We start from the raw sequence: 26,695 nt of genomic DNA, 5'->3' as shown, positions 1-26,695 counted from the left end.
CATTTTTTTTTGTTTGAAGATTACATCTGAAATAATTTCGACTTCGAATAAAAAAAATTTTTAATATAAGTTTAAAAATCCGCTTTTATCTGTGTATTAAAAAGAAAAAGAAATTTGGAGATTAAAAAAAATATGTTCACGGTTTTTATTTTAAAGTAAAAAAAATTAACTAATATTAAAGCGGACAAAAAGTACATCTCAATTTCTTGCCTTTTGCGGGCGACAAACACTTTACGGGAAGTAACATGGAAAAAAATGATCTGCGTTTTTGATTTTTGACTTGATGAACAAACAATATCAAGGTTGCAGATGAACTATCTTTTTTGTAACGTAAAATTATTTCAAGTTTCAGCTAAATTTCTTGCCACGTGTTGCATTTTTAATTTGTCTTTAATCGACCTTTTCATCTATCTTGTAAAGTGATCGGGTGTTTTTTTTATTTTTTACCTGCATTAACAAAATAATAGGTATGTGCTCGCGCACATGTGTGTGTGGGAAACAAAAAATTTTTAATATCAAAAAAGAATGTAAATAGAAATAAAAGGTAATATTAAAAAAGAAAAAACAATAACACTAGTATTTTCACTAGCACTAGAATACGCTAATGCAGTAAACGTCGGTACTTTCTACTGTGAAAAAGCAAGTAAAAGATATACGTTACACCTTCAGTTCCACAGTTTTATTTTTCAGTTTAAATGCTTGTAAATAATAAAATGCATCGATAGAATTTTCCGGTTGGAAGTTTACCGGTAATTTGAGGAGACACATTTAAAATATCCCTAGTAATCGAAAATTGTTTAAAATATCCCTACTTCTCAAATTAGAAGACATTATTGCACTCTTAGTTGACTCGGGCAGCGATTAAAGTAGGCCGAGAACGAGAGGCCAGTGGAAGGTGGATCGCGATATGAATGAACAAGTCGCTGCCTGCACCCACAAGCTTCCCATTTCTACCGGTGAGTCACAGCAGTGAGTCATTGAATCCGACACCTGATTTCGGTAAATGATATCTCCTATTGTTCCTTGAGGATAAGGGGTGTCTGAATTGATATAAAAAACCAATGAGTAAGTGCTATCCTAGTACACATCCATATATACAAAGAGCCCCAAAAAAAGTAGAACAAACATTTATTGACTTAAATATTGTAATTAAATTTATATTTCCAGCTAATAATATTCCAGTTTCGTTAAATAAGATAAGCCATTGTATGAAAATACATCGAATTATGTAGGGTTTGATAACAAAAAGTTTTAAAAATTAAATTTTTATACGCCTTTTTAATTAAAATGTGCAATGAGTAAAAGGTTTTCTTTACATTCATACCCTATATGCACAATAAGTTTTCCTTACATTATAAGCACACGCAGTTTCAGGCTTCTACCTGAAAATTTTGCTATTAATAAGAAATTTATTAACTTAGATCACTCTTATCTCTCACAATGGTATTTGAATTAATATTTCATTATACTTTTTTAGGCATAATATGCATATCGCGATGTGTTATTAAAACTTAATATCATACGCACAATTGCGAGCTAAGAATTTTCTTTTCTGGTATTCCACAAGTTATCTGAGATTGCTTAAATGTTCATTTCTCAAATTTTGATTCCTTTCTTTATAATGTCGAAATTGAAATTTTCGACCAATCAAAGTGAACAATATATGTGATTAGCAAATTTCTTTGAAGTCATGATGATTTAATGATATACACCATACAAAAATTTGCATAAGATAGCTTTTCTATAATTTGAATTACAAAAAACTGCATTGAAAAAATACGCATTTCTAAAATAAATGTTCCCATCTAAATTTGTGACAATTCCTCTCATTAAAATAAGCATATGTTTGCAAATTTTTTTGGTGAATGTGCGAAAGTTTATGTGTGCACAGAGGAATGTATTAGAACACTTTACTAATTGCATTTCTATACTATGGTGGCAGTAAAAAAAGGTTAATTTCATAACATTTTTAATATCACCCTCCTTAGAAGTCAAAGTATTGCCATTTTATTTAAAGAAAATTTGTAATTGGAAGTACTCATCTTTGTGAAGCATTTAAGAAAATAAACACTTTTTTTTATACTTTTTAAGATGCCTTATATAACTTTTTTAAAATTAAAATTGGCATTTTAAGATTGTTTTACTAAATGTAACTACTTTTAAAAATTAAACCGAGATAATGTACAAAAATTGCATTTCGTAATTTTTTAGAAATATATTTATTCACACAAGCAGTATAAAATGATCATTTAGGGCATTTTATCAAATGAAAATATATGCTTCTTTCATATGGTTTAAAAAAATGATGATTGAGCCACGATTAGAGTAAACACATTTTACTCTGTGTCATATAAATGGTGTCCGAAAAAATCAAACAAGTGTTTATTTCTCTAAATATTGCCTTTAGACAAGATTCCGAAGTTTCATTAAAGGAGGTATATAACATTAATATGATATCATATTAAGTTATATACTTTTATTTCTATGGAGAGTGTAAACAAGAAGTTAAAAAAGAAATTTAGATTTCCCCCACAGGATAGTAAAAAGGGACATAAACAAAATGGTTGTTTTTAAATTCATCTATGCAAACAAAAAAGTTCACGCTTCTATCTACAAAATTAGCACAGATTTAAATTAAGACATGTTAAACACAAATTTAGAGGAAAACATTTATTTCAGAAATGCAGTTTCATTCAATACAGAAAAATGGCCATAAGCAACTATTTTTGTGATAGTACTTCATCCAATCATCATGCAGAAATTTGCAAATCATGCACACTGTTGTTCAATTTTATTAGTCGAGTTGCAACTTCGACTTTATAAAGGAAAAAAAAATCGAAATTTGAGAAGTCGAACATTTAAGATAGCTCAAGAAGCAGAGGAATACCGAAAAGAAAATTAAAATTCTTTGCTCGCGTTTACGTGCATGATGTTAAGCTTTCTAAAAGAATGATATATTGCAATAACGCGGATTGTTTTGAAAAACTATGATTTAAGCCTTATGGAATCGTAATGCAGTCTATCTGCAGAATATCATTTTTTCAAAATTTCCGGCATCCTTCTAGGAAGTGCATCAAATAAAATAAACAAAAAACAAAATAGTTTAGAGATTGAAAACTACAGGATCGTTTTCCCGGGTAGAAACGCACAGAATGAGATGAAATGCAAAAATGGACATTTTTCCTCATGCTTCTCTATGAACAGTCAGTTCAGAATTCATCATATAAAAATGACAATGTAGAGAATACTTCAACGTAATTCTTTGCATCCACATAGCATTCGTGGACAATTACAATCAAATCATTTATTAGCATCCATAGTTTTACAACAGGCCTCATTTTTTTAAAAAACCAAATCTCTTGACTCGAATATTATTTGGGCAAAATAATCTCTTTAATTAGAAGTATCAATCATCAAAATGGTCACTTTTGGAACGATAAAAAAATGGCACTCTTCGGGTGAGAGTTAGCTCATAAAAATGTATCCGTATCGAAGAAAAATGTGAGAGTTTAAGTTCTAACAAGTTTTCTTTTTTCGTCCTTTCTTCGTTGAAAGTTGAAGATTTTCTTCAACTTTCTTTAAAATGTGTTGTGTTCAAGCATTATATTTATTTAAAAAAAAAAGAAAAATATATATCCCACAAAAAAATAGATGAATAAAATATTGCTATTAATTTAAACATTTTGACATGTAAAAAAATTAAATGACATTTTATTTTGAGAACATTTTGAATTTTAAGGTATTTTATGGTGAAAATGGGAAGTTTTAACTTCTCAGCTTTGTTATACTATGAATCTGAGTACAAGATACACTTAAAATGTTAGAGTAACTATAATGTGTTGCTAAATTTTATAAAAATCATATTATAATGATGGTCAAGCAAATTCAAGCATATACGTTCTGAATTCTTGTTGCTTTGAAATATCTATATAAATAAGTATTTGGTATTATTATTTAAGAAATGCTGCTTCTTTAAGAGATATCTAAAAGGTTGAATAAAAAAAATTTACAAATTGCTGTCTAAAAAAATATTGCTATTTTTGTACATTTTCCATAATTGTTATATGGTTTAAAAATGTGAAAAAATTTACAAAGAATTTTCAAAAAAATGTTAATTATGCAATTTTCTATCTTATCGTGCCTCTAAGTAACAAATTGCCCTAGACTGCAAAAGGGAAGATAGATTAGGGTTAATTTACAAAAAAAGAGCCTTTATTTTCTCAAGACATATGTAGTACGGATTAGCCCAGATTTGACCATTAAAAAATCTGAACATATTCAGTTCTGTAAGCGATAACGTCCCATTTTAATATTCTTCTTAAAGAGAAAATGTTTCATAAATATCAATTTCATCAAATTAATATTTTCTTTCACGTTGCCATACTATGACCATGCCTCTTGCTAACACTGTTTAAGAAATTTATCTAAACATTTTTTTAAAAAAAATTTGGGTAAAAATGGGCAGATGTAAACAAAAATATTCTTTTACATAATTCTGACAAAAAAAGTTCATTTCCACTTTTCCAGCATCTGAGAATAAATAGTTCATATATCAGATATTAAAAAGAGAATAATTGTGGATTAAAGAAATAATAAAATGATGTATGAAAATGCTTATGAAAAATTAATAAGCCAAATTCTTTGACAAAACAACCCACCCAATTTTTATCTAGTTCTATATTAAGATGTTTTCGTTTTTCGGAAAAACTCAAATTGAGTCCTAAATAAACAATGAAATCTGTAAAAATAAATTAATTTAAAATGTTTATAAAACGTCCATCTACTTATTTTCTTTTTTTAAGGATCAACTAGTTCAAAATTATTTCCCTATAGAAGACTAATTCATATTGATGTATTCTATGTAGTTGGCCAAAGAAAAAAAAATGATGAACGGTAAGTTTTATCTGCATCGCTTCTTTTGTGCAGTATACTATTGTGATTTGTCTCATCATTTCTTTGGGACGATGCACAACATAAAATGCAAAGCTCATATCCCTTTGTGTCCAGGATTATGGAAAATTCCTGTTCTTCGAACAATCTAAAATTGTATTGATACTTTTTTTCATAGGTATTAAAATAGGAGAGGTCATTGACACCAAACTTTTGTACCGGAAAATGTTTTACCTTTTTGAAGCTTATTATCTTTTCTTACATATTTTGCTAAAAATTATTTTACTGTCGTATACTTTATTTCTTATTTCCTTTTATTTTGTTTTTCAGAATACCAAGAATTTTTTTCAAGCTAAAAAAAAAATCCGATAAACTTTTTTCAAGTTACGAACTGTAAAAACTTTCTGAAGAACTTTTTTTCGAACTAAGATCTGTTAAAAGAAAAATGTTTCTAAATTTTTCTCTAACTAAATATTGAAAATAACATTTTGTAAAATAATAGTTCATTTTATCATACAGTTATTCTTTTAAAATCAAAATATTTTAGTGAAATCTGTTGCTGTTGTTATTTCTTCATATTATTTATATCTACTGCATTTAAATTTTTGTACATTTATAATTATTTTCAATACTTTTGGATGTTGATTAATTATTTCAAGCTACGAACAATGACCAATTAAGTTTTTAAAATTGTTTAAACATAATTCCTAAGTTACCCTATCTTCTTAGAATCTTGTATGGCAGGTAGACCCTTGCCATCATGAGACATGCAAAGGTGTGAAATTATAATAATTAATCTACGTTCTAAAAGTAATTTCCTGATTACTAGAACTCCGTCTTCACTGAAATATTAACTTTTCAGCTGCGCTAGCGATTATTTTTCCTACTGAACCAAAATGCAGCATCGGTCAATTCTTCTAAACCTATGCAAGATCTGAATACTGTCCCATTTTTTCTTTCCTATTTTCTGTCTTTATTAAGTTCACTGCATTACACTCTTCGCGATTTAGACAAAGAAATATTGGCAGCAGATAAAATTGGAATATTTCCTTAAAATTATGAAGAATAAAAATTGTTAAAGAATTCCATAACTGCTTCTTCAAATCATGTTTTACATTTATACATAGGGGGCCTTAAAATGTGGAAGGAAATTTCATAAAATAAGTTATTCAAATTTATAAAGACATTTGGTTTTTAAAACGATTGAAGATTAAGAGTTACAAAAACTAGATTTTTATTGGACCCCCATTGCAAAAAAAAATATCAACGAGTCATTTTTTTTTTTTTTTCATTTTTCTATTTTTGTTGAGATATTAAAAAGCAAAATTATTTATTTAGACCATTTTTCTATAAATCAGATAGAAACATTTTACTAATTAACGCTATGGAAACCGTTAAAAATTTAATTTTTTAAAACATTTTATTTTCAACTTCCACGGAAGCCGAAATGTTTTCATAGAATTATCTACCTTATTTAATGAAAAATATTAGAAGTATATGTCTAGATGACATATTTAGGAAAACAAACGGTTATGCCACATTTTTTTAGATACCATGTGTATGTATATAAATATATAATATTACAATACTGTTTGTTTCCCTTTTCATTTAAAGTCTTTTTTATACTAAATATAGCTGTTCATAAATTTTCACTCTAATTTTAGAGCAAATTATTCAAAATAATTGTACAAAAATATATTCATTTAATTACAGTTTTATTTACATTAACAGGAATAAAAATAATCTCTGTGAATCATTTTTATTTCTTTCACATAGTTTACTACTCAATTCTCTGCTTCTACTTCGCTTCAGAATCTAATAAAAAACTATTTAAAAAAATCTAATTTGTAGTATCATTTGTAAAATTTGATAATTATTTTTTTTTTCGAGTTATTCAAATCATTTAATGCATTTGTTCTTCCTTGAGATTTTACTGAAGGTGACACAAAACCTTTGTAACAAATTTCAGATGAACAATATTTGATAATTATCTACTTGCAATCAGGGTAAAAATAATAGCATTCTCATTTTGAAATAATATTTTTAAAGACATTAATTTCTATAACAAACTGCAATCAAAAATAAAATTTATCATCGTGCATATAAGCTATAATATTAAGTACACGCGCATGGTATCAAGTTTAAAAAATCCTTATATGCCATATTCTCATTATAAATGTTTGTGATTCAATTACCAGAAGCATAACAAGCATTTTGAAATGTAGTTATAAACGATTGGATTTTATAAATAAATTATTTATTAAAAAAATTTTAAAAATTTCAGCAATTCTTGATCATTAGATGAAGAAATGAGAAAAAAAAACTGCTTACATAAGTTAGCTTTCTTAAATCAAAGATCTGATACCATTTCATTGAAGTCATCAGAAGTATTTTACAACTTTAGAGAATTGGATTGAATAATTATCTGGTAGAAATAAAAGCAGTTTTTTTTTTATCTTCAAATTATTATGATTTGAACAACAATCATTTCTTGATGTCGAAAGAAAAATTGATCCACGGCATCTTTCTAAAATTTTAAACTTGCTGCTTCATGTAGCGAGGAAGAAAAGCGGCGACATAAAAGCACGTTATGGGATAAAAGTTCGGGAAGTGTCGGAAAGTTACGGATCACGTGACGAAGGAGGGTATCCAGCTAAAAGAACATCCATGATTCGCCTGCTCTTACCTAGCTCGCTTTACGTCGCATTGCGGGCAGTCACGTGTCATTTTTAAACCAATGGACGTGTGCCTAACTGTTGCTGCGTTTTTCCGTGGGACGCACCGAGTAAAATTCCGGAGAACTCCTAAAAAGATCCGGGAGCGCCACTGAAATCAAGAGCACATGAAAAAAAAATGAAAACTTGGCAAGAGTTCTGGACCTCCCCCTACACACAGACACACATACACTCACACTTGTGGAAAAGATGAAAAAAATACATCAACGAAAAAGCAATTCTGTTGTTTTTGTAAGCAAGTCAAATAAAATATAAGAAAAGAAAGGAATCATTTCGGAAAAACTCACGTTCACTCCATCAGCAACTGCTTCTTGGGAAGCTCCTCCGTAAATCAATACATGCTAAGTGAGTCCAAAACTTAAAGGAGGGAAAAACGATTTCTTTTAAAACGCTCCTCTACAACAGGAGATCAATAAAGAGGCAGCTTTCAAAAAATTGCAGGGAGGAACAAAACGTTTTGCATCTTCAACATTGATATTTAGAGTCAGGTAACAGGTGAGTGCTAAAGTTAGAGGTAAATGGAAACCAATAGAGGAAAAAAAACTCTTTAGTCAAATGAGGAAAAAAACCGAAATCTGAGAAAGAAGTAGTTCGACCGACGCAGTCTTTAGCATAATTTGGGAGCAACATTTAACTTAAAACACCCAACAATTTGGATTTCTTCCGTAGAGCACACTTTGAGGGTTTCATTGCAGAGAAACCAGTGAATAAAATAAGTCTATCTCACATTTTCCATGCAACTCATGTCTTTATGGTTCCATCTTTGATTCACTCAAAGTAAAACAAGATGTTGTGGAATATATCGCACACATTTTTTAACGGTTCCTTTTCAACTTGGGGAAACAGTAATGCTTGACTTGAGTCTTCATTGTGTATATATATTCATACTATATGTATATCGGCTGTAAGTGAGTTCACATATTAGCATGAAATTATACAGCTTTTGATCACTTATTAACATGAAATTATATAGGTTTCGTTTAAATTTTCTATTCAAGAACTTAACTTGCTTTTCTCTTAAAAAAATTCAAAAAGCAATTAAAGAGTAAATTAAATAAAAATTCTAAACCTTAAAATACAAATGATGTCTTTGATTAAAACTGCTTTCAGTTCAATAATGTATGAAACACATTGAAAAAGTGATATTTCAAAGCAAGAAAAAGTTCGAATCTTCTTTAAATGTTGATGTCATTTTAAATTTTATGCCGCCTGTAAAATCTATTTAAGTAGTTGTTTAAAATATTAAATTGAGCCTCAAAAAATAAGAATTCAAAACTATAAAAGATGAAATTTTTATTTATATTTTAAATCATTGTTTGCCTACAAAAATTAATAAATGATGTGTACTCATTATTATTCAAAAATTTTCCAAGTAAAGAAATAAAAATAGTTGATTAATTACCATTTTTTTAAAAATAAAATTTTGATTGAAGGCTTTGAATCTATTTCTCATTAAGAAAATAATGTTCATTTGTCAGTATTGTATGAAACTTTCAGAAAAGGAATCATAAAATTAATTAAGTTTTCAAAAATAATTTAACCCCTCTATTAATGATTCATTAAAAAATATTCCTCAGTCGAAAAGCAATCTTCCTTAAGAAATGAATCGAAAAAGTTCACTACAATTAAAATACTCTGCATTTTTGAAAGCTAGTTAGAATAATTACATAAAAAGTGGCAAAAAGTTACAATTTCAACACCTGACGAAATTATAATGCTACTAAATCCAAAATTTAGTTTTTCATTCAAAGGCGAAATAATACAAATACAGAAAATATCAATTGAAAAATCTGAATAATAGTTTATAAATCTTTATCTTCTTATATTCTTATGAAATGTTATCATATACGCGTCAGTCTTCCAGTAACAATAATTAAGCAAGAATTAAATCTTAAGGGGATAATGGTCTTTTGAAATAAGTAAAAATGGACGAAAACGTGCAATTTTATTGTTATCATTTCCAAAATATGTGTTTATATTCAACTAAAATAGTGTTATAAAATGTATTGTTCAGTAAAATAAATATTTGAAAGGTTAAGAGGTAAAAAAGTACATCTTAATGACTTTTCTCGGATTTAAATAACTTTGAAATGTTCCAGGTGTCTTAATTTTTGAAGAAATTAAATGAAATTGATAATAAAAATTTTGGTCAAACGTTAAAAGAAAAAAAAATGTATGCATTTTTATGTTTCAATTTTTTTTAGATACTTAAAAGTCAATTTTAGTCTAGAAAAACAAAATTCCTATGAAAATTCATTAAGTGTACATAAAAATATTTCTCAAAAATTAACATTTAATTCGAGTTACAAAATTATACACAGTTTTGTTCCAAATAAACTTATATTGGGTAATAAGAAAAAAAAATTAAAAATCAAGTCGCCTGAAATATTTTGAAATTTTTAAAAATTATATATTTTAAGTTTTTTTTAAATATTTAATTTTAAAATGCTTTTTAAAGAAATTTGACGTATTTTATTTTAATACATATGAATAAAAGTTTTCGTAATACTAAATGAATAATTTGCAAAAGTGTCTAATAGTCCCCCCCCCTTAAAGTAAGTTTATGCTGATGCACATTTAAGATTCATTTCTTTTGATCAATGCACTTTTGACTCATAGAAATAGTATGAAATCCAGTAAATTTATGAATATGGCTGACTGAAAAAAGAGGCACATTTATTCGTACATGAGCAAGATCTTCAATGCAGAAACTGGCACTAGTTCTCATGGATAAAAACGTTCGAAACAAGAAAAGCATTTTTTAAAACTTTTATTGGTGTAAAATTGTTTGAATAATATTTATTACTTTCTCGTATATGTGGTATAGAGAAAGTATTATAATCGTTAGAATATTTGAAGAGATTTTAATGAAGCTCCACATTTTGAATATTCCCGAATTCGAAAAACATATTTTTAGAAATACCTGTTCGTCTGTGGGTGGGTAGATGGGTAGGTCTGAGGGTGTCAAAGGTAACTCACAAACTCTTTGAGCAAGACGGATGAAATTTGGTATATGGTCTTTATATCAAATTTGTAGATTTCTATGAAATTTTGAGAAAAATCTATTCAGAATAAGACTGTAGTTTGGCTGTTCGAATATAAGTTAACTCGATAACGACAAACCGAATAAAATTGGGCGCAGAGATTTAACATCTAGAGTGTTATCTATCAAATTTATTCTATCCAATTTTAAGCGAAACCACCAAGGGGTTGAACGTCTGTACTTTCAGAAGTACTTAAACGCGATAACTGAAAAACGAAATGGCTTAAATATATCAAATTTGGTATGCAATTTTGCGACTGCAGTTGTCAAATTTTGATTTCAATCGGCTGGAAAAAACGCTTTATAAATTTACTTTATTAGTGAGAATACGATTCAGTTTTAAGGGGTTTTTTTTTGATGGATTTGATTTATTAGAAATTTAATTTGAAATGAAATATCTGGCTTTGAATCGAAACAACTTGCTATTTTTCATAGTTAAAATTATTTACTGCAAATTCTCTTATTTCTTAAATGTGTTTGCTTTGAATCTTATTACGATAGCTTATTGTCATAATCTGCCACTTTTAACTAAACTTTTTGGAAGTATTCAATAGGAAAATATTTTCATGAATGGGATAATCCAAACATATTGTTTGCACCAGAAATTTATGAGAGAATAAAACAACATTTTTCATTTCAATCCACTAAAATATGTGCATAATCTTATAATTTAATGATCAATGCTCTTTAACTCTGAAATGTAGCATGAAGTTCTTTTTTAAGAATAAAATTTACTAATCAGAAAAACTTGCTTAACTTAAAGTGATACTTTATGATTCGAAGAGTCAAAAGAAAAAGTATGGGAAAGCCAAACTGATAACGGTTTTAAGTGAGAATTCTACAATTTCTTTCAGTCTATAACAACATAATTCATTATTTATATTAGTTGGCGTTTCTCATTATTACAATTTTTCCATGTACAATGTTCTTACTGTAAAAACTACTTTTATATAAAATATTATATAGAAAATCCTTTTATCTTTTAAAACATTATTTAAAATTAGAATATTAATAGAATAAGATTATTTTTTAAAAAATCACCAATAGCTATTCTTTCCATAAGTAATAAAATTTGTTAAATTAGTACTGCAAATTTTGTTCACAAATGTTGAAGTGTAAGAAAGGTTTCTCCTTTTCGGCGATTGATTTAACCATTTTAAAAAACAAATAAAATCAGTGTCAAATTATGTATTAAAATAAAAGAAATTTAAAAAAATAGAGATCGAATAGTTCAAAGTGCAAAAAAATATAAATAATCCTTGTTAATTTCTTATTAATTGAATATTCAATTAACTTTTGTACTATGAAATAGTATTCCGACAGCATTCTTTCGAATGATTTATATAATAAGTGTACAAAATTTGGTTGAATTCGGCCCTGTTGCTTAGGAGATGTGGAGCGTACAAACATACATATTCACAATGACTTCTATTTATATAAAGATTTAGAAGTATTTTGCTTCATCTCCGGTAAATGGATGCCAAAACTTTATTTTTTAAATAATTTGCAAGCTTTTAAAACGCTGATTTAATCCGAAACATATGCAGCAGTTTCATCATCCTATCAAGCACTAATAAAGTAAAATTATTTCTACTTCTTCAAGGGGAAAAAAGAAAAGAAAAATCGCTTAAATAAATTTTTCTAAAGAGAACCAGTGAAACATCTACGGGAAAAATTATGCTATTTGGAAATAATTCACTTTGATAAAGTAGTATGTGAAAAAATCGAAAAATCACAGTCAAATAAGAAATAATATAGCTTCTCAGGAATACAAAAATTTTATAATAGAAATTAGAGTGGGTTACATTATTTGAGATTTTGCGTAAGGAAAGGAGGCTTGAATCTTGGCTTGCTAGAGGAGTTACGTATATAGAGCTATCGAGAAAGAACTAGCATTTTCCGATCAAGGACCAAACGTCAAAGGCGATACCTGAGCTGCGCCTTATTCTTCAAACTTCCATACTACAGTCAGGATGCATGGCCACGATACACGGTGAACATCGACTCTCAAACTGACACCGAAGTTAAACTTTTTATTATTTCATGAATTAATAAGAATCGATTATTCGTTCTAAAGCAAATTCGTTACAACAGAACTGAATCACTCATTAAGAAATAAAAATTAATTATATATGTATATTATTTATCTTTCTTTAAGGGTACAATGGATATTGAAATCAAAATTTCTCATTTTCTTAGAAATTGTTCAAAAATTTTCATAGAGATTTTATTAGGTTAGTCGAATGCCGTAAAACAATTTTCATCAAAATTCATTGGAAACTTTGATCTTTTGGTAAAAAAAAAAAATGAAAAAAAATTAATTGAACTATTATAAAATTTCAAATTGCTCCAAGCGCTTTAAAATCTAACAAATCTTTTCTTAGTTTCTTTTAGATAGATGGTTTAATTCTACACAATATTTCGCATCCTTAACTGTATTGAAAATACAATTTTTAGTTCAAAACTTGAATTATTTGACATTTTTTGAAAATTTAAGATATTATTGAAGTAATATTGCTCGATGTCTTCAATAAAAAAATTCTACGATTCATAAGTGATCTATTCTTGAAAAATTATATTTACACAGCATAACAAAGCAATTTCAGGATTATAACTAAAAATATGATACACATGAAGTATTTTAAAACTCCAGCACTTGGTAGAAAATGAAATTGTTTCGTACTGCAGCTGTCTAAATGTAAACAATTAGGAGTGGCTTTCTAATATCAATAAAAAACTACTATTCAGCAAACGAATAAAGATGCCAAAATAATTCTTCTTCGCAAATTATTACTTATAATCTCACTATTTATAAAGATCAAAAGAAAAAAAAATTGCAATTTTAGTTGATTTTCACGTTTTTATCATCTATTGTACCCTTAAGAGTTTTTGCTCATTGAAATAAAAGAGAATTTTGGAAACTGAATGAAATCATTTCTTGTAGCTTTGCTTTCTATTGTGCAATTACTGACTCATTTTGAAGTGAGAAATGAAACTACGTGAGTCAAAATTTTAAAAAGTGCGCTCGGAGGAGTGAAGATTCGCCAAGAGAGAGAAACATTTATTTAATTAATACCTGAAACCAAAATAATAAAATTTATGTTCAATCAATGCAAAAACAAGATATATATGGCAAATAAAAGTGACGTAAACAGTATTTTGATATTAGTTATTTTAAATTTGATAAATCAATAGACAATCCAATATAAAATTCTATCGTTTGCTTCCGCTTAGTTTAGCTACTTGTCTTCAACAGCTGGGAACTCTTGCCATGAATCTATTGCCCTTCTTAGATTATGAAATATTTTCTACAATTTTTAGAAAAAATTAGCGGGCATCACAAGAATAAAATCCACAAATAAATATAAATGAAAGAGGACTGTAAGACAGACATCTAAAGAGCAAAGCATCCAACAGATCAAGTTTCCCCAGCCCTGAAAATTTATGTACATGCACATATTTTTCAGCTTATTCTTCAACAAACTTCTAAATTATTTTATAATTATTCAAAACTTTTAAAGAAACAACTTCGGGATATTTTAAAACACGCCTTTTTATCAAAAATTCGGTGATTAAAAAGTAGCCGATCCGATAGTTGGGTGTCTTTTCACGACAAAAATATTAAAAAAAAAGCCCCAAATACTTTTATAATTTAATTAGTTCTCCTTAATGATAAAGTTTTGGACGAAGTAAAATAATTTTTAATTAAGTTGAAATTTATCCAGCACATGTTCACGCATGGGCAAGTCCTGTCTTCTCTTCGTTCATGAAATCCCTCTAATTAATTACTTTAAAAATTTTTTTACTCCAACTTTTACTTTGACACATTGAAAATCCCCATTTTACGAATCCAAACACCTCTACGGAAATGTATAAATGACAGAAATGCAAACCTATATCATAAATTAATTAGTGGATCTCGCATAAAGTATACAAGTTATAAAACTAACGAACGCATTTCGATTTTTTATTTCAAGTTTTTATAAGTTGCCAAAAGTTATTGGCCGCTAATTGCTCAATAAAATGCACTCATGAAGAAATAGTTGTAAATGCGAATTAATTTGCATCTCTAACCTCCTTTAAAAAACGAGGAGTGCAAAAAAGCTAATAAATGAGGGGGGAATTAACACTTTTATGCTGGGTGTGTTCTTCACCCTTTGGGGGGAGGGGAGATTACGCTACCCTTAGATCATTAAGCACTAATTAAGGCTGCTAATACGTCAGGCAAAAATTAATGACCAGCTATCCTCTTTAATAAAATGTTAATGTCTCGGCTATGTAGTTAGGGGGATATTTGTTCTCCAAAAGTACAATTTGCCGGTTGTAAAAATTAAGTGGTCACAAAGAGGAAGGGATGGGGGCAGTTTGACAGGAAAACGTCTTAAAGGCTTATTTTACGTTCTATAAATCACGACTTTTCAAACATGAACCGCAAAACAGCCATCCTTAATTTTTTTTTCTTTTCTTTTTGCCTTTTAAACGTCCAGGGAAAAAATTCTCTTCAAATGACTAAGTAATTAAGACGACGAGATTGTTAAAAAGAGTGCATGTCATTCACTTGACAGAGAGAAATGATCGTCAAAGGAGTTGAAATTTGGTTGTCAAAAGCGGGAGTATTGATATACAACCGGAGGCAGCTTTCCTTTAATATGCGTAATTATAAAACCAAACTTAGCTCGTAGGAAATGTTAGTTTTGAAGGGTGAAATTTATGGCGTGGTAAGGACCTTTCCGCTAAGCGACGAATGTGCAAATGGTTTCTCGTTTTAACCTTACTCATTAATGCAATTTAAGGAATGGAGGGGGTTATATACCGTATAAAACACGTACAAAATTCAAAGAGAAATTTTCATGCTTCAAACAGTAAAAGATAAAGCAAGTACATATTGTTTCAAGTGCTAGAAGCACAATATATTCTTATACACGGAGACATTTGAAACTATTCCGGATAAATCCTGCACCATCTTTAGGAACTCGAAGAATCATCATTTGTACATTTGTTCATAGAGATAGCATAGATGCCGCGATTAAAATACAAACATGAGACAATTAGACAACTGATTATTCATTGATCTAATTGTCGAAAATTTAGCAGATTTGTTAGATTTACAACGTAAATATTTTGAGAAGTCTCTATAAAAACAAATCAAAATTGAAAAATGATTAGTTGTTAAAAAAAGATTAAGTTGTTATTATTAAGCTATTTATGTTCTTAAGAAAAGCGTTAGATGTTTCCAATAAATCGAGCTTCCATGCTGTTAACTTTGGCAGGAGTATGACTTCAAATCATTAAAAGATTTATGAATACTATTTTAAACAAACTAATTCTTAAAAAGATGCTATAAAAGGAATCGGATTAATTATAATCCTTATCTTAAGCGAAATAATTCTACTTTTTTACATTTTTTTATTTGCAAAATAATATTGGTAATCCCACGACTTAGAAGTCGTAAATGTCATGAAGTTAAAGATCGTAAAGATAATCAATCATGTCTGTCAATTATCGTTCCAAGCAGTTTTGTATCTTCTCCGTTTTAACTGATTGCAGGAAATCTATTATAAGGACTGCGAATTCGAAATTAGGATCTTGTCTATTGATTAAAGAATGCTGAAATGGTTTTAGTTCGATATTTTGTAATTTTTTTCATTTACATTGAATTTTCAAGTTTTCTATTGAATTCAGATTTTAAACTGAAATCACGTAAAAATCACATACGTTTAAAGATTATATTTCCCCCCTCTAAAAATTTTTTTCTGAAACATACTTAACACACACGTTTTTATGAGGATCAAATATCTTAAATCAGCAAATAAAAAAGACATCAATAATATATTTAGTATACATGAAACTGAAAAAGGAGCAATGACATGTAAATCCATAATTAATTTTTATCTATAAAGATTTATAATGTGAAAACGAGAACTAAATGTGAACTTTTAAAATATGAAAACCGACATAGTAATTTCAAGGCAGCGTAAGTAATCCTTGTGTTACCTTTGTATAATTTTAGTTACAAAATATTAGAATGAAAAACAGACCACAGAAGTGAAGCGAAAACAGAATCGTCTACAAAATATTGAATTTCACTTCAGTTTTACTTTATTTTTAATATTTCCCTACGCTGTTGGGTATCGAAATTCTCGACCTTCCAGGATAGAAATAAAATGCCGAATGTTCCGATGCGCTAATGATAAACTCAAAAGAATTTTAGCAAACAAGAGGAATAGCAATTATGTTAGAACAAATATTGATAATATTAAGGAGTAATTTATAAAAACGTTTCAAGAATTTCAATTGAAATTCAATGTAAATTGCAGGAGAGGCAATCTTCAATTTTTTTCTCGTCATGGCTTAATTTGTTTTAAAAAACGCTGTTAATTGCTCGGACACAGATTTACTTTATTATTTACTTCTTGGAGTTTATTATTATTCCTTAAATAAAACGAAACTCTTTTGCAAAAGATGCGATGTGACGTAATTAACGCATTTATCAAAAGCGATCATATACAGAGATAATACAAATTAATTGAAACATATATAAAATTCTCTCTAATAATGTTATTTTCTGAAAATGTTAAGTTTGCTACCTTACTGAGATAATACAATATTAAAAAGTTTAATGCTATAGAAAATTAATCCGGAATAGTAACATATGCAAAATTAGATCAATTTTAACTTCAATTTTAAAATCAACAAATTGTTATTCGAAACGTAACTGTAGTTTTTAAGATAATAGTATTAGCTGAAAATAGTTTTCCAATTAAAAAATTAAGTGCGTTCACTTTACACATATTATGAACTCCGATGTAAACCTCAAATCTGAAATAAGAATGTAAATGATATGAAAATATTTTTATTGATTCCATGCTTATGCCATTCTTATACATGCCATTCTTGTACATTCTCTTCCATGCTTACGCATTCCGTTTAGTGTTTCTGATTAAGCCGCAATTAGTCTTTTTTACAAAGAACGTAAGTAAGGGGCAATAGATAATCGAACATGTCACACTAATACCATGAAACAGCGTCTATCAAATATTAAGAATGGTTTTTAACCTAACTATGCAATGTTATAAACATATCATTTTATTCACAGTAACTTCAATATTTGAAAATAATGAGAAACTGAAAAGAAAGAAAATGACATGTTTTGTTATTGAGAACTTCTATCTATTCATGAAAAGGTAAAAGTCTGCTGAACAAAAAATTGGAAATATCCTTAATCACAAACCGAAATAATTTACTTAATTATTTTTTTTTCTTTCTCTAGGGATTTTTAAATGCGTGTCAATAAACAAACTGACTAAAATTAACCTTAAATAAAAGTGATAGTAAAATAAAACATTTTTATTCAATGACTCCTATCACACTTCAGGGAAAACTTTTCCATAAGGTTTAACTGCAGTCATGGCGGATTTAAGCTTTACCCTGAGTAGCGCATATTATAAGGCTCCTTTTACAATAATGGCAAGGCAACATATAATGAGAACTGAAATTTATCTGAAAATACCATGAGAAAAATGATTAAAGTAAAGAAAATTCTTGAAAACATTAGTTATTAGTTAATTATTTCCTTATTACAAATGCAAGCATTTTATTATTATAATAAATTATAAAGAAGAAATAAACCTCAAACAAATATAACATTAAAAATTATAATTTATAGAATCTATTGAGTGAAAAATAAGGTAAATAGTTAAAAGAACAATTAATATTCTAAATTAATATAAGTATGTAATTATACTTTAGTTTATATTATAATGATGATTTCGCTGCTTTGATTTAAATACATACTGTAGTCCTAAAAATTTATAATTCACAAATAATTTTTAATAAATTTGTTATTTGGCATCAAAGCTAATAAAATATAAGTTAATCTGATGCTCCATTCTCAGGTTATTTGTTGTTACACCGAGACGACGATCTGATAGCATGGCTATTTGCACCCTTAAAATAAGACTTCTGGTCGATGTATATTCTGAATTCGAACATCTGAATAAAATGCTAAAATAACCTGTAATACCACCAAGTATTTGGATTATCAATTTAAAGTAGAAAATTCATTTCCCTCAATTCGGACAACGTTACTAAATGATAATTTAAAATCAATTATTGAGAATTTTAACTTTTACAAATTCTTTTCATCAACTTCAAGATCAACCTGGTCCATCCTATTAAAAAGCTAATTATTTTCCAACAACAAAATCCTTATGACTTGGATGGATTCTGTTCATAATTCTACGCAACAAATGCAAAATGAAGATTTTTACCCTATTTTCACAGTCCAATTTCACAACAGAATTCATATTAACTTTTCGGCAGGATTTTATAACTATCTGTTGGTGCATTCATGCTTTGAGACAGAAAAACAGATCTGCACGAATTGCATTTATTAACACGAAATTCGACTTTCACGTCTGCTAAGCGGAACAAAAAATAAGCGAAGTAGCAAATAAAGAAAACAAAAAAGAAATCGCTGAACATATATATCCTCCAAGCCACACCTAAACCTTGCAAAACAAATTTCTCACGGCACCGAAATTTTGTTATTCATTTCTACACCGAACTGTTCTAAACTGTGAACACATGTTTTGTTTTAAAAGAGGGAACGGTATTTAGAATTTCTGATATTTTTGTTATCAGAACTTTGAACCTTTTATATTGACTCAGCTAAAAAAAATTATATAGTAGCATACTAATATGGTACAGATCATTTACATTTAAAAATAAGTAAAAGAAAATACTTTTTAAACGAATGAAGCAAGCAACTTTTATAACGGATCGGACAGATTTATATTCCATATTTTTACTTTCTCATGTACGACGTATTGAGGAAATATTTTAATCGTCAAAAAATTCGAATTCGAGATTTTGAGGATCTCTGAGTTCTAAAAACACATTTTTGCATTATATCTATCTGCCTACTTGTTTATCTGTGACAAAGATAACTCGAAAACGCTTTGAGCTACACGGGGCTACATCTATAGTGTAATCACCTATCAAATGTTTAGCCAAATTCTATAGGGGGTTGACTGTCGTTCTGTACTTTCAGAAAAATATAAATGTGACAACTCAGAATCGCAATGACAACTCAGTATATATCAAATATATCAAATTTGGTATGCGATTTTGTAACTATGTAGTTTTGTGCCAAACTTTGGTTTCAGTCGGTTGGTAAAAACGTTTAAAACAAATTTGATTTTCGGATAATATTAACCGCATGCCAGAGATTTATCGCCCAAAAACTCGCCAAGCCTCACACGATAAATTCAGTGTAAGGCGTTCTCTATCTTACCTAAAGATCATAATTTTCTGCGGGGGATGGGGTATAATATCTTTATGAGAGGAGCATATGCGATGAAGTTTCGGAAAGACCACTACCTCTGATTTTATTTTTTATTTCGAATTTGAAAAAAATGCCCCGAGCGTCTTATTTTCTTTATATTATATATATACACACACACTTTTAAACAAGTGGTTTAAGATTAAAAATTTTTAGTAGGATTAATTTTGATCGGTTTTTCTTGTTGACTTTTACTGTGCCCAGAATACTGTATTTTTTTGCTGAATCATTTTAATTACATGTCAGTACTTTTTAATAGCATGCAGTGACGTGGAAAGGGGGGGGGTGAGAGTGACATCTCCCCTCCCAGAGCTTTCAAGAGTTGGCAATTTGGCCAGATCATTAGACCAACTTTGAGAAAAAGAATCGAAAGTAATATTTTATTCTATACTTCGACGATACTTTGAGAAATAGGATTGCAATGTTTCAAAAGCAATGAAAAGTTCTATTTTCTAAGTCAGTTTTTAAATACGCTTATTGACCAATGCTGTTTATTTTTTATTTTATACTGAACTGCTTATCTCAAATCATCAGTTCAGGTAAACTTTCCCTACTATCATAAAAAAATAAAAGGTAAAACTGCAGCAAACTGAGTAAGATGTAATGCGTAACTAAGGTTAGTCGCTTTTCCAAGAGGGGAAATAAAAAGTATGGCAATGACAATCACTCGCCAGATCTATACCAAGGAATTGATACTGTTTTGCATAGAGGACAGACTATTTTCGTTTTCTGAGTATGCCCAATGGGTTCCACGAAACTTTCCCGTATACTTCCAAATGAAGCTGTTATCCCCCCCCCTCTTCGCTCACAAGAAAACTACGGACTTTAGGCAGGGACATGAACTTCACGAGTACTCAGATTTTTATTACGTCGAAATATGAGATCGGACTAAATCCGCGTTCCAACGACCCGTGTGTCTGCAGACAGGGCACACTTTCCCCTCTTGTGCCTCTTTCGAAGTTTTCCGAGGTTCTTTAATGTCCGTCCAGTTGACCGACATTATCCCACAAAAGAGAGGAAAGTGTGCCCTGCCTGCAGACTCACGGATCGTTGGAAAGCCACTTAAAGCGGAAAGGTGATAACGCAAGCGAAGTATCCAATTTCTTTTCCGATTCTCGCATATAGAGTCCCACTCATAAGCGTTTGGTGTTTCGTAGTGTAATTGAGAAAACCGAGTATGCCTTTGTTGATACCTTCTTACGTCCGATTGAAACAAAAATGTGATGGAAATCTACAATTTTAGTAAAAATTAAATACTAAATTTCATTTATCTAAGTAACTGGACTTTCGAATTATAGTTTTTGCATATACTCGAATATACAAATCATAAGATACTCGACCAATTAACAGATTTGGCTCAAAATTTGATACAAATCTGCAAATAAAATTATGCACTTAATTTTCCTAGTTTGACATTTTTTAGCTGCCGTTCTCATTCGTACTCGAAAAAAGACAGCAACCTTCCTCTGAAAATGATAGAAATGCACAAATTTGGTGTAAAGATCAACCACCATATTTCAGGTGTCTAACTCAAGGCATTGTCAAGTCATTTTTAAGCTTTTATCTACTTCTCAAACAGAAAGAACAAAGACAGATACAATTCTGAAAATGCGTTTCCGAATTAAGAGAGGTCTATCTGAAATGTGGAAAACTCATGGTCGAATTTTTTGACAATTGCAATACCTTTCCCTGTATATTTCATACAAGATCGAAACAAAAAGGGGAGCATGATTTCAACAATCTTTGGCTCTCGCAAGATCTCGCCAGTTTTCGAAGTTAACTAACTTCTGAGTTTCGAGTGAATTATAGAGATGTGCAGATAATGAATGAATGAATTATAGAGATATGCAGATAATGAATGAATGAATTATAGAGATAAGCAGGTCAATGAAGATTGCAATTATTTTCAGTTAACTTAAGTCTTCCTAATTTTTCTTTCATACGATTCAAACAGATTTACTTCAACGCTATGTTTTCTTTACATTTTTCGCATTTAGAAAATACAATAATTCAGCGTAAGAATTGCATGGCAATAATAAAATTTGAAACGACAGTTTTCATTTCGATGTTAATTGTCGATTCAAATTCTTTATATATGCTTTTTCAAGAAAGCATTTACGAATATTTCTAAATTTTTTCCCACCTGAAAATACATAATTTATACTGAATACACAATTTTTACTGAAATCACTCAGAATGAAATTCGCCAAACTGAAGAAAGAAATCCCTATCAGAATCTCAGATAAAAACCACCTGGAAAAATATTTCTATCAACCTTTTCTTTTTTCGCTCTTCTGCTCTTGTATCGCTTGTGAAAGTCCGTCCGTTTGTCCTCGGTTCATGTACATAAATTATGCCTCCCAGAAGGGAAAAAAGCGAAGTTTTAAAATTACTAAAATGTCTTCTCTATTCGACCACGAAACTGCACAAAAATATGTGTTTATATCGCGTGCGTGCGTGCGTGTGCGTGTGTACACGAAACAATTATTATAAGAGTCGACAAGAATAAGTTATTACATAAAATTAAAAACACGTAATGAATAACAGCAAACAGAATATAAAATAAAAACCACTTTCCAAGTAGAGCAATACTATTTTATTATTATATATTGAAAGATTAACAGAATTATAAATAAATCTTCTGTCTTTAAAATTTGTTAAAGAAAAAAAGATTGACGAATAAAGTTTTCTTTAAACATAAAAACCAGGACTCAATACTTATATTCTTACAAATTAAAAATCTGTCTTACAAAGCAAAAACTAAAAATCTGTCAATTTCCCGAAAAAATCTTTTTAAGTGCCAATTAATTTCCTTCGACTGATGCATTTTCCTTTGGATTCTGAAATCTTTAATTATTTTTTTATCTTATTAACTATTGTTCTTTTGTCGTGTTTTGCTTTCGAAGAGGTTCTAAAATAAAATTTGTCAGTCCCCATCTAGCGTTGATGACAGCGCTCACCTTTAAATTGCAGCGTTTTGTCGCACCAGCTACATACGTTATACCAGTGTTTCGTTGATCTTCTTATTAAACTGCAAAACAGGTGAGCTTCAAATTGAGGCACATTGTTCGCTATTCCTGGGCCACCCCATTAAAATCCCGTTTCCGAAATGAAGCCATTGTAAAATTCTAACCGAAAATGCGCACAACAAAGCGTTTATTTACGCGAGCTGCTGTTGTATCTGATTATGCTGGGCCAGGTACATTTTGTCGGATACAAATTGAAGCTGTTAATGCCTCAGGAGTTGATTGCCAACGATTAACGGACATAGGGAGCATGTAGATTAAATTTTGGTCATAAACATTACCTTCATTAATTAAACTCTCCATACAAATCAATCCTTTGGAAAGGTAGCCTGAGTCAAATGGCTCGGAATAGGGTACAAATAGAGGACAATTTACCTAAATGAATCTCCCTTTAAGATTAGAAGCAGCTGGGCAGGGTTGACACTGGCAGTTTCATTACCCTCGAGCTTTCACTTAACGAATGGAACATATGGTATAATAAACTGCGTAATACTTTTGTAGGAAAATGCGGTTTCGTTTCATTCATAACGTATGTGGTTAAGAAGTTAGTGGAGACGGAAGTTAGATGTATCAAATTGCTTGTATGAAAATATATTTCCCCTTTAATTTACAATACATACAAGACCATATGATATTTACTAGAATGCAAGAATGTGTTTTGTTTGGAAAACAAATTAATAGCCATTCATTTGCATGCTCATTAACTTATTTATGTAGCAAATGCATCTAAAAATTAAAATATTCTATGATGTTTAATTAGAAGAATAAAAAATACACTTTTTTTTATGAAAGCGTTTGCATTTAATTCATAATATACATATTTATCAAGTGTGATATGCATTATATCGCATGATCATCAAAGGAACCATTTATTGAAATAAATCATCCTATTCTATTTTAAAACGGCTGTTTCAAATCAGAGCTTTTTACATTTTAGGTTAAGAACTTTTAAGTTTCAAACCTCCCTGAGAAAGAAAAACACGTTTTTGAAGTAAAATCTGTCTGAGAAAGCGATATAACTCAAAAGTACTTTGATCCAAACAGACAAAATACGGTATTTGGACTTTGTATCACATTTGTTGAATTTGAAAGATTAATTAAAAGGAGGTCTGCTTTCCTACTATTTAAGTGCAAGTGAACATGACATTTACGAAACACAGAGCTAGATAAATAAAATTTGACATACACACATATTTAGCATTTAAAATGTAGATTCTTATCACATTTTGAACCAAATCTATCAAAGGGTTTACCATCTGTCGGTCGGTACTTTCATATGCATGTAAACTCAATAACTTAAATAAATGAAGTTTGGTATAGGATCCTATGACTATAATAGTAGTTCAGTATCAAATATTGGTCTATTCAGTCGGAAAAACGTTCTCCAAAATACAAAGGGATGAATAAGGAAAAGGGAAGTATTGCTGTCATAGTTGACAACTGGACACTTCACAACACTTCCCATGGTTTAAAAAACTCGAGTTATTTCCCAACAAAAACTGCACGTTGACCTAACCTTATCAAGTTTTTAAAGATTTTATGGAAAAGGATTAGTTCAGAATGTTGTTTACAGTTTGGATACTATGCTCCCAAATTCATATGCAGATAATGTAAAAAATGCATGCGATTGGGTCTCTGGAAATTGAAATTCTGTAACATTCAACAAAAAAATGGAGGAAAAAAAATCGGCGAAAACGCGAATATTAGCCTTATTAATATAACTGAAAAATATGTAGACAGTATATCCATTGTTTTTAGCGCTTTCCCAAACGACAAATTTATTTTTTCCATTCAACGCTGAAGATTTTTAAACTTAGACAATGATATGCAAGCGTTCAATGGAGTAGGCAATGAAGATATTTCAGCAGAATTAATTCCATATTATGAGAGTGATGAAGAAGCAGCTGACTATTATCAAATTTCTCCTGAGAATGCCAGATCCTTAACAAACTCTTCAGGGTTTTGTTGCAATAGTACCAAATATTTACGAATTTTATCAGAATTCTTCAGACAAAATGAAATATATGTATGCAAATATCGTTTGCATTAAAACAAAAACAAACAAAATAAAATTAGTGTTTAGAGGAACAGTTGAAAATTAAAAATGCATAATTATTTCTTGTGAGAAATCTTTTGAAGAAATTTGTGCTTTACCTTATAAACCAAATGATACTCAATTTACCGTTAGTAAAATATCCTTAGAAATTTTCTTATTGTATCTTTTATTAGTACATTTTTGATATGTTAAAACATATCTAGTATTAATCATCAGATAGTATCATTGTTCCACCTATAATTCGCTGTTGATTTAAACTATAGGTAATATTAGAAATGAAAAGTGGGAGCAAATTGAATCAAAAACCACAGCCCAGACAAGAACGCCTTTGTTGCCCTATTTAACATAATAAAGCAAAAATATTTGAAGAAAACAGTTAATGACATGCATCATAAATGCAATCTAAAGTTACTCAAGAACAGTGAAAGCGCAGTAACTAAATATTAAAAAAGCAAATGCGCAATCAACTCAAGTTAGCTTAGCCATCGAATGCCACACATCGAATTCTATTATGCACTAAAGTAAGAAAAGTAACTTGATGCAAAAATTAGTTTAAGGTCTCTCCAATTTTAAGTAATCTAATAAATCACAAAGCTTTAAAAACGGCGTTAAGAAATTCAATTGACTTCGGAGTGTACGTATTAGATATCCCACATTTCCCTAAGGCAGCTTGGATTACTCTAACGGACTGCGGACCTTTGCTTAAGATGCCAATCCCCTCCCCCATACCTAGCGATTCCAATTACCATTTCCTAAAAAAACTAATGAGTAGAAGGCTTCCTATTAACATACTAAAGAACATCCCACATTTATGTAACATTTGATTCCAATTTAAAAATATTTTATGCACATAAAAAGAAGCATTTTAAATCAGAATAGAATTGATTTTTTTTTTGTTTTAAAATCCAAATGATGTTGGAAGCGTGGCAATGGACATATACAATGATGCTTTTTGACATCATCCATAAAAATGTATTTGAATGAGGTTTTTGAAAATTGTCTTTAGGGAGCATTAGTAAAAGTAGACTCATCACTAATGTAATATTAAGAAATTTGTGATAAAAGAGACTTTTAACAGACAAAGACGATTATCGGATGATAGATCTTTTCTCTGCATAACTTAAATAAACGCGAGTCTCCATTTTTATAAGCAAAGAAAAAGGTTTTTATCTTGCCTTCAAGCAAGCTAAATATGGAAATTGACTAAATTCACTTACACTTCGTTGATGAAAATCGTCGAATATATTAAATTGTATGAATTTCAAGTTATCGGACAATATAACATGTAAATATATAGTTTAATCTGATTTACGGTGGATAATCAATTCAGGAAAGGCAGTGCTGTAAAAATACAAAATATTAAAAATATATTTATAAAAAGCATTTTCCTTGAAATTCTAGACAAAAAAAATTTACCTGGTGGGATCGATTCCCACCTGCTTGGGGGATTTTTTTTAAACTAGATTCAATACTATAAGGTCTGCATGAAGCTTTTTATATTGGTTTCAACTGTATATGTTTGAATTAATTTTCTAATTAATTTTGAGGTTGACTGTTTTAATAAAATTTTAACTCGATTTAATAAGTGAGACTTTTTCAATT

This window comes from Argiope bruennichi, chromosome X2, assembly GCF_947563725.1.
Source record: "Argiope bruennichi chromosome X2, qqArgBrue1.1, whole genome shotgun sequence".
In the NCBI taxonomy this organism is placed as follows: domain Eukaryota; kingdom Metazoa; phylum Arthropoda; class Arachnida; order Araneae; family Araneidae; genus Argiope; species Argiope bruennichi.
Note: the sequence above shows the minus strand (reverse complement) of the source record.